This window comes from Papaver somniferum, unplaced genomic scaffold (assembly GCF_003573695.1).
Source record: "Papaver somniferum cultivar HN1 unplaced genomic scaffold, ASM357369v1 unplaced-scaffold_117, whole genome shotgun sequence".
In the NCBI taxonomy this organism is placed as follows: Eukaryota; Viridiplantae; Streptophyta; class Magnoliopsida; order Ranunculales; family Papaveraceae; genus Papaver; species Papaver somniferum.
This window is the reverse complement of record NW_020620714.1, coordinates 6594206-6605094: the sequence shown is the minus strand read 5'-3', so window position 1 is coordinate 6605094 and position 10889 is coordinate 6594206. Positions and strand designations below refer to the sequence as shown.

At 36.5% G+C, this 10889-nt stretch overlaps 1 long non-coding RNA gene across 2 annotated transcripts; it reads left to right on the top strand.

Annotated features, from left to right (window-relative positions):
- The first annotated feature begins 662 nt into the window (after positions 1-662).
- Positions 663-2870, top strand: LOC113330252. Of its 2 annotated transcripts, XR_003350128.1 has the most exons (4): positions 663-809; positions 1524-1585; positions 1678-1782; positions 2292-2870. It is a non-coding gene; the product is annotated as an uncharacterized LOC113330252 (long non-coding RNA). The 2 variants fall into 2 exon arrangements; XR_003350127.1 differs by lacking the exons at positions 1524-1585; positions 1678-1782.
- The last annotated feature ends 8019 nt before the right edge of the window (positions 2871-10889 follow it).

Below are 10889 nucleotides of genomic sequence, written 5' to 3'. Positions count from 1 at the left end.
TCATCCTCATATCAACGGGTTGGAAATGATTTTTTATAAAAATGGTTGTGTATCCTATGTGGATGAAGACTTTTTCCTTCACACACATTCCATTGGAGAAGCTCTTACAGAGGTTGCTACAATAATTTACAATGATTATTGTAGAACGATTATCTACAATGTTAGGCCAGGCTTCCCCGCCGGTAAAATAATAATAAAAAAAAACGATTATCTACAATGTTAGGTCAGGCTTCCCAACGATAAAAAAAGAAAAATAAAGTTGATTTTTTATTAACAGAAAATAATTTTTATGTTCTTCAATTTTAAAAGGAAAAAGAAAAAGAATGAGGGATGTTGTCGATGTTCAGATAGATAAAGTGACTATCTATACCTAGGATTTATGACCACGATTACCTCCAATTAAAATATCAAACGTTTATTATTTACATTAATTCATAAAGATCTCTCTATCAAAAAACAAGAGGAAATCAAAATCATTTGGGGTGGGGGACCTTCAATTAAGAGGTCGTTGGAAGTGGTCCGTCACTTCCTTGAAGTGGGACGCTCAGTTAAGATCAGCATTTTAAAGTCTGACCATGATGTGTAACAATATGGAGTACATGATGATGTATGACATTATTGTCGTATCAAGGGGTGGTAATAGATCTAGAGGTTTGTACGATTCATATTTACCCTCCGACTTTGAGCACCCTTCTCACAAACTGACAAACAAAACAACATACATGGAAGACTAAGACGGCCGTTATGTCATGTTTTCTCTTCATTCACAGAGAATGCAAGTGAGGATCATCGTGGAATTAGTGATTCAGGTATGATTCGATTAAAACCTTGGATAGATTTTTCTTATCGTTTTTAAATTTGTTGATATTTGGTGAATCTAAACATATATACCAATTCGATTTCTCTGTAAATTTGTTTGGTATTTGTGTTTTGAGAATCTAGGATTCAATTTAGATTTGCGTTTTTGAGATGGATTTATGTTTATAGGCGCTATTTCTCCTGTGTTTGGTTTAGTTTCCTAATTTTATTGTTTTTTGTTACTGGGAAACCCTAAATAGGTGAGTTAATGCTTTATTTGTGCTTTGTGAATCTGGAATTTGCTTAATTGTGGAATGTTTTCAGTTGATTCATTGGATGATAACAATATAAAATTTGACTACTGATAATTTGCATAACTGTGTTCGTAAGTACCTTGAATCGCAGCTGAAAGTTGTTTCAATGAGGTTGTAGTTTGCTCATTATATTTTATTTTAGTTTTGAACTTTAAATGGGAGGAATGTTGGTACTTACCAGGAATCATCAATGATCAATAGGTACTCTTGTAAATCCTGTATTTTATGGTATCAGTAGGTACTCTTGTAAGCGATTTCAATTGCTCGTTGTGTGAATATGAACATCAAGCAGACCACCCTCAGCTGCATTACCCCCTAAGACCGAAACAAAGTAGCACCCAAACCATCTTGTACTCCAAAACTCCATCCATTGTAACCTATATTTTATTTTAGTTTTCTTGCTTGTACCAGCCTCAAGCCAGGGATGATTTGGAGGCTTTTCTTGGCGAAAAGAGTAGTGAATTTGTGTCCTGGTATTACGTTGTACCTCAAATTCTTTTCAATAATAAATTAATTTTACAGTACCAGGTGGATAATTAAGAAGGAGTTAAACATAAAATTGCAGAAGAGCAAAGTTCTAGGAGATATGTAGCGGATGAGGTTAATCGTCATGATATGGAAATTTATTTGGTGGTGAGAAGAACGTTGGATACGGGGCAGAGAAATTAAGGTTGGCACTGGCCTTATTTGACATTAGCTGTGTTGCAATGATACGGATACGGTATTGGATACAAGATACAAATACGCTACTATGATACATCAACTTGAAAAACTAAAATACGGTGATACGACATATTAATAATTTAGCATAAATATATTATATATAAGATAGAAACTTAACAAAAGTCTGGATAAGAAGGAAGAAAGTCTAGAGCAAGATCAGTGGACAGATTTGGAACTAATATTTTATCACTATAGTTAAAACTTCTCATAGAATCTAGTAATATATCTAAATTTTCTAATATTAAGTTATTGACATCTAATATTTAGTCAAAGTTTTCTAACTGAGTTGTATCTTGAATTATTCAGAGTATTAGTACGCGTATCCGTATAAATACGTATCGATAAGGCTGGATCTTTTTTTTAGGCGTATCGTTGTAACACAGGACATTAGTTATCTGAATTTAAATTTATTTTTGACTTCTCATCTAACTTGAGCAACTGGATACTGTTCCGCAGATTGTCAAGATACCCGTGAGATGTTCCCTCGACATCAGTCTTCAGTGGAGAGAATATTAGGTTCTGCGAGTTCACAATCTGCAATGGCAGGTACTGTACATCTTTTTGATTGTCATCAGGTTGAGAGTGTCAAATACTATCTCTTGTGATTAATCTTTCGATTGTCATATAACAATACTTAACCTCTGGTCATTAATAAGGAAAATGGTGCTCAAGGTACTTGTCTGTCTACCCACGACTCAGTTCATCATTAAGTCTAGCATTAGTGTTTCTCTTATGTTCTTATTTATAGTCTTTATCTTTATCAGCTTTAATTTAAATGTGTCACTTGTACGAACTTGATTATGATTTTCAACTCCCAGTATAGTGAAGGGTCTGCTTTAAAAGAAGGCGTACAAAATACTCCCCGTTAGTCTCGTGGTTGTTATGGTTTCTGACAAGTTTCATTCTCCGTAGTCTCATGTTGTAAAGCTCGAACCTGATTGAGATAAATCAGTACTCAGCAAAAATGTGTATTTTCGCATATTTTCTGTTCAATGACATTATTTGCCATTTATATATAATTTTGGATTTTGTTTATATCAGTTATAATTTGAATTACAGGTGCAGGAATGGAATATTCTGTTTTTCTGTTTGTATAAGGTAAATTTGGGCTGAAAACTTAGAGGAAAGATCACAACTTTTAAAACCTTGTGTTTGGATCTCTACTTTTCAAAACTTAATGTTTCCTGCAATGAAAAGATCACACTTTTCATCGCAGGAAAGTTGTTATCTATATATCACCCTTCAGATTATACTGGCAAAGATCACAGACAGCCAGTACTTAGATCACATTTTTTTTATTTTGTAACAATGATCCAAGGTTGTTTTTGTTGTAGTGAAACACGCTTAAAAGTAGAAATTGTACAGCTTTCTTAATCCTGTATTAACTTGGTTTTCACTATATCTAGTGGTGTAAATTCGGGCAGGCCAGGCCGCCCAGCCCAAAAACTAAGACAGGTCGGGCAGGCCAGGCTTAATATTTGTGAGCTCGTAAACAAATTCAGGCCGGGAAGGTCGGGCAAAAGTAGATAATTTGCTACCCATAGACCGCCCGAAGCCCGCTTTTTATACGGGCAGGCCAGACCGGGCCGGACATGCAACTATTTTGATTTTTTTTTCTTTTTTTTTTAAGTTTAAATTTTCAAATGAATGGTATTAAATTTATTTATTTTTAATATAATATCCTTTCCTTTCTAACATTGCATACCATAAGTGATAGTATTATTTTATATTTAAATTACAATGACAAACTTTTAATTTTAGCCTATAATAAATAATTAATTAGAGTATAATCAACTTTCTAATAAAAAAATATATTACCATTAATGTTTTGAAAAGGTTAATTATAAGTAAAAACAAGTATATATTTATTTTTCTTGACACAAAATTGACAATTGTAAAATGATAACTTTTAAGTCTTTTTAAGAGGATATTAAATGATTAATGGCACATAGAAGGTTTTCAGGTCGGGCACCAGACCGGGTATCAGGCCGGGGATCATAATTAATTGTAAAGCCCGAAACCGCCCAATAAATTAATCCAGGCCGGGTGGCCCATGACGGGTCATAACAGGCTTTGGGATACTTCGGGTACAGGCGGGCTCGGGCGGGTACATGCAGGCCGAGTATTTTCGGGTATTATTTACACCCGTAACTATATCTGTTTCGAATATGCAAAGTTTTCGATTGAAATTGTTGCCAATTTTGTGCATATACTTTAATAGAAAACCAAAAAGAAGAATTCAAACCCAAATAGACAAACCAAAGTCAAGGCAAGGATTATATCCTCTAGCCTTAAGACAACTTCGATTCACCCCGCAATGGTGTTTACGGATTATCAATGTCTGTCTCCCAAGATATAATGAATTTCTTCTCGACGTATTAGCACTCCAAACTTCGAGAAACAGAGAACCAAAACTTTAGCGATAAACTCTCTTAATTGAAACAAACTTAATCGATGATTTCTAGTGAATGCAATAGAATGATTACTATTTATCCGATTGATTTTCTAACCTAAATTCGCAGGGTATATATAGATGCTAATGGTACCTCTTTACCGAATCATCATGTTGCTTCATGGAGGGTTGTTAAATTCAAATCTCAATTTGAATTCGTGAAAAGTTGTGTACGAATAGGTATATTAGGTTTACCTTAGTTTCAGGGTAACTAATCCTTCCCAACTGGACCAAACACTATAATGTCCAAACCCCGTGTATACAGTCCATTTACAAATCCGGAAAATGGGTCATTTGTCCAAATATTTTCAAATCACGGTTCAAATGGACGAGTAAAAAATAATTTGGGTGAAATGGCCAAAAGAAAAATAATAAGTTTCATCCTAGCTTAAATTTAAAAAATAGCAAGGATGAAACTGGATACATCCAGTATAAATTAAAAATAAGAAAAAATATTTGAAAATGGGCACGATGAAACTGGTCACATCCTGCCTATTTTTATATTTTTGTCCATTTAAACAGTATCAAAATCTAACTGTCCATTTCACCCAAAAATTGTTGATTTTGGTCTTTTTAACCAATTTTGTGTTACAAATCCAACATACAAAGGATTTTCTATTCACACCAAAATTGTCACGTCAATTTTCAATTTTCCAACAGAAACTCTTGATGAGATGGTTCTGTATGGATCTCGTGGACCAAAACTTACCCAATTTGATGAATGATGAATCCATGGTTGATGCTTTGAGAACTCAAGTTAATAGCAAAGTCGCAATCAAGGGACATCCGCACCTTAATAGATGCGGTGTTCAAGAACAAGGAAGGCGAAGTGGATGCCGGCAAGGTTAAACTCAATGAGTTCAGATCGACTGTTTCTCTTTTGAGTTGTGGTTAATGGCACATATTATATTATGTTAAAAAAAGGGTTTTGCTAGAATGCATGATACCTTCTTAGAAGCACAAATTATGAGACGGTTGATATTTTTCATTAATGGATGGACAGTTTCTTCCCTTTTTCTATACACCTCTGATTACTTGTGTACAACTCTATGCCAACAAAAAAAGTATACAGAGAGGCCAACTCTAATCCAAAATATTTAAGGTGTGTGGAGTAGTTTGAAATGTAAGCCTGCACAAGGAAAATGAAGGCTATGGGGTGTAACCTAAACTCAGCAGATGAACATAGAGTTCCGGACATTTGAATGAAGCCTTGGAAGCTCTGGAAATGTAGAACCTGATGCACAAGAATTAGAGAAATTTCCAGACTTTATGAACTGGCTCATCTGTGAAGCGTGTGATAACGATCATAGAAAATTGGTGCAACTGAGGAATGACAATGAAAAATGAGAATAATATTCCTCAGAAAACAAAGTCACTGATATTGGTATCATAACTACACGGTGTTGTGGAATTTGCAATGTAAAAAGGTTTGCAACTTAAGATATGCACAGTAAATATCGAGGTTTAACAAAGTGAAAATATTCTTTAATTGTTACAGAAAATAATGCAATAGAATATACTCTTACTTAAAATTGTTGCAGGCAACTTCGAGTTGTTCCCTTTTTGAATTCAGATATTCATATGATATGGTTCATAATAAAAATAACAACACTATTGATTGATCGTCTTACACTCCAAACAAATTATACGAGTAAAACTTTACAATCTACCCAGAATCTTGAGGATCTTTTGCATCTTGTGCTCATAATATCGACTTTACAATCTATACACCTCGGGGTACTTATACACAACTCCAACCCAACAAAATATACGACTTTGAAATGCTACAAATGCATGGCAATCTGTGAAGCTGCGTGGTGAGCATAGCAAACTCTTCCCATGGAATAGTGATTGAAATTTTATGTTTCAAGTGTAACTCGGCCAGAGAAACAACTCCCACCTCCTCTTTAATAGTCATTTCGCCAGAGATGTCTGGTTTGGTATCAATCAGACGACTAAAATTAAGAGATAGTGATTCATTGTGCACCTCTAAAATAACCAATCTAGGGAGGTAACTTCAGGAAAGAATTTGTTGCAGTATTGATTTTTCGACTAGTATGTAATTTTCACAACATTATGCAAGTGTTGTTCGAAAAAAGAAAATGTATTCTTTGTGGTTTTGGGTTTCATTGACAGGCGCGGGACTGTACAGTTACTTTCAGATCAGCAACCAGCATTTCAACTGTAGGGTCATACGCGGTAATGGCGGAGAGCCTTGCAGCAAAAGTGGCAATGTCGTGGGCACTTCAGCAACAAAACCAGAACATCATCATCAAGGAAGACAAAAGAAGTGATCAACTTTCTTCAAGGGATAGCAACTTTTCAACCTAATTCGTAATGATTCAGAATTTCTCTTTAAGCAAGACAGCTTTGGAACCCCCAGGAACGCGAGTACCAACTTTACTAATTAATTTTCATCTATTTTCCTTAAAAAAATATTATTCTTTGCTTATTGAATATTCGATCATCCAATGTTGAGATTATTAATCCCGATTGGGTTATCTAAGAACCCGCAGTTTATAATCTCTTAGGGCCATTCTCAGGGGCATAACTACATGGTGATTAGGGATGGTTTAAGCCAGCCCAACAAGCCAAAAAAACCATTTTTTTACAGCCTATTTTGAGTTGAGCTATATTTTGTGTATCAATTTTAAGCTTAAGCCGGCCCAAAATATGGATCAAGCCCATCCCATACATGATTTCTAATTCCGCCACTGGCCACTTCACTCATTGCCATTTGGGTTTGAGTTGGATGCTCATATTCTAACATGGTATCAGAACAGCCTATTTGTGTCGAACATGTATCAAAGCAGGCTATTTGTGTCGAAGTCGAATCATATGACCGCACCTTTATTTATTCAGCGCCACCCGATTTAGACCCCACGAGGCTATACATAAGTGGCACATTGAGATTATTAGTATAACATTGATTGGGTTATTCTAATCATAGAATGCTATTTGTGTCGAATCATTTGACTGCACCACCACACATTTATTTACTCCGCGTCACTCGATTTATTACCACGTGTTAGACCCGATGAGATTATACGTGAGGGTGCGTGTTGAGATTATTACTTCCACATTGATTGAGTTATCTAAAATCATGCGGTTTGGATGCCCATATTTTAACATCCAACAAAAAAAAAACAAACTAGTCAAATAAAACCAAGGTGACCAAACATGTGGTACAAAAAATCCAGCCATATTATTTTTAATAAATGAAAACCATTTAATTAAAAAGTGACATAAAAACCCCAAGTCAAATAATAATGTGCAAATTTAATTTTTATTACTTTAAAAAAAGCCAAACATACCCTTTTTTATCTTGTCTTCTTCTTCTTCTCTCCTTTCTTTTTTCTATTTATGCGGTCTTCATCTCCCCACCACCATTAACACCAGCAGCAACAAATATCTCTCCATGAACACCATCGCAAGACCTCCGTCACCACCAGCAACAACACCTCCGTCACCACCAGCAGCAACACCTTCGTCTCCTCCACGAATACATCGTCTCTTTTTCTTCTATTTCTATTCAGATCTATCACCAACAGTAGCTCCGCCACCATCAAACCAACCGATGTGTCCAGATCCGCCACCAACAGAACCTCCGTCTCCTCCATTAACACCGTCATCACCTCCGTCTCCTCCATTAACACCATCATCACCTTCTTCTTCTCCGTCTACTTATTTTCCATCAACAACACCGCCTCCTCTTATTTTTGTTTTTCCCACCAGTACGTCAGATCCGCCACCAACACTACTTCTACCTCCTCCTTTTATCATCTAAAACCACCACCAATACCTTCAAATCGTCCACCAACAACACCTCATCTACAATCAACACCAGTACCTGCAGATCCGCTCCCAACATCACCTCCGCCTCCTCGTTCAATCCTCTACAATCACCACCACCACCTTATGATATTTTCATCACCAGCAAATGATGATACATCTTCAAAGTCGAAATCAATATTGTGTTGGGAAATGACAGATTTATGATGAAACCAAAATTGGTTTCATCAAATTTTGACAGTTTTGGCTGGTGAAAACAGTAAACTAATGATGAAACCAAATTTGGTTTCATCATAAACTTGCCTATTTTCTGTCATGAAACCAAAGATTTTAATGATGAAAATTAAGTTTATGATGAAACCAAATTTTGGTTTCACCTGATTTTTGTCTAGTTTATTCGGTCTGACTTGGAAGACGGCATGTTTGGTTTCATCATTGAAGTTATGTTGGTGAAATGACAATATGTGGTTTCGATTGTATGTACAATGGTGGTTTTGATTATATGTGTGTATGAATTGGGAGAATGTGTATAGCAGGGTCTGGTACTGGTACTCCAGGTATTGATGAAGAAGTTTTGTTGGTAGTGGTGGCCTTAACTGAAGTTATGGAAGTGATAAAGAATGGATTAACTGAGTAAGGGTGGTGCTAATGTAATGAGAGTTGTAGTTGAGCTTCAGGTGTTGCATAAAGGACTGGTATGGGTTACAATTAAAGAGGTGTATGTCTGCATTGTTAAAAGTGTAATGAATTGGCTGAAGTTGATGAAACCTAATTAGGTTTCATCGTATTTTTTTCATTTTGTTGAATATTAATATCTGTGAAGCTAATTTTTGATGGTGGGATACAGGTGGATTATTTTTTGTTGAAACTGGTTGTAGTTGAGGGGGTAATGGTAGTGGTGGTTATGGTGCTGGTGGTTGTGGCAGCGATGGGGGTGGTGCAGTTGATGGTGGTGGTAGGTTTCATCTTATTGTGGATTGTTTTTTTGTTGAAAGTAGTCTTAGTTAAGGAGGTAATGGTAGTGGTTTTTGTGGTGATTATGGTTGTGGTGGCGATGGGGCGGTGCAGTTGACGGTGGTGAAAGGTTTCATCTTATTGTGTTTCATTTTTTCTTCTTCTTCTTCTTTCTTTTTTCTTTTATGATGAAACCAAAATTTGGTTTCATCATTTTTCTGGTGGTGGCACGGCGGTGGTCGGTGGAGGCGGCGGTGGTCGGTGGAGGCGACGAAGGTGGTGGCGGCGACGAAGGTGGTCGGTGCGGCGGCGACGACGGGCGGTGGTGATGTTGCTGGTGGTGGGTTGTTGTTCGTGGTGATAATATAATAAAATTTAAAGGTTGGGTTGATTTTTGTTTTTGTTGGGGTGATTTAAATAGTAGAAGGGTAATATAGACAGTTTATGTTAAATGGGGTTTTTGTGAACATTTTGTTTTGGTGGAGTTTTTGTGCATGGATGTGACATCTTTGGGGTTATAACTCGCGGACCGAAAAAAAATCATAGCTTGTTTTTGCACTCCCGGGTCCGTCTTCGATTCCAAGGATACCTAAAATGGACAAACTTTCGACGACAGTACATAAATTTTAGATGCCAATGCATAAAAAATGTCAAAGGAAATGAAGCACCATCACTTGTAACTTGATTGCATTATACAATATAATAAAATTTTGACAACAATAAAATGCATCTTCTCTATTGATGCTGATCAAAAACCTACTTTGACCGGAAGTGACCTTCATGGGCAGCTATTGCCTTCGCCAGGCCATGTTGGGTATTACGAAGTCTATAGCTATCAACTGCTGATGATCGTATATATATCCTTACATGTTCTTCTCCTAGTGATGCATTGAGACGAAGCTGTTATCATGTAATAACGGTAATGGTATTGGCTTTGTCCTCCCATGTAGATTTATTGTGCTTGCACGAGCACAACCCAGCACAATACGTTAAAAATTGAGAACAGTTTTGTCCAGCACGTGATTTAGCTCAATATGGCACAACACGTTAGTTTTATGAGACGAGCCGGGTTTGAGTAATCAGCACAGTAGACCAGCACAGCAGGAGGAACGGATAGGCACGCTAAGAAAACAAGTCATATAATATGTATAAATTACTACACAATATGGCACAATACATCATATTATGTGTCTATTTCACAGAAGAGCCATTATTCTAGCCAATTAGTGACATTTTATTATAGTTATGTTGACTTATTTTCATAATAACACATATGATACCTAAATATTTGGAAAACATTTATATTAGAAGATATAAAATGAATGTGTCCGGCACAGCACAACATGACACAACACGTTTACTTTTCTGGTACAACCCAGCCCAGCACGCCTTCTAGCACGGCATAGCACGTCGGGTGATAATCTCCGGCACAACACAGAACGACACATAACACGCTAAGTACGATATTTCATGGGCTGAGCTGTGCTGGGCCCGCACGTTTTACAACTCTACTCCTATATATGTGTGCATCTCCAAATGTTTTCTGAAGTTGTTGTCTCTAGGCTATACCGAAGCATGTGTCCACGATTATGGATTACAATCATTTCCCTATTTGCAATGCAAAATAATCATTGGAATAATTAACTCTTTACTCTAACTGTACGACGTGTAGCGTTCTTTTTCATAAATAGTGGTACTGCGATCGCCCTGCAGATACTTCTTTAAAACCATATGTGGATTTCTACATCCAAGACATAACAACCATTGGAAACATATAGTCTCTGAGCATCATGGGGAGACAAACCAGGTGGTGTAGGAAGCGAGCAGAATTTTCATCGGCTAAATTTTTTTGACTG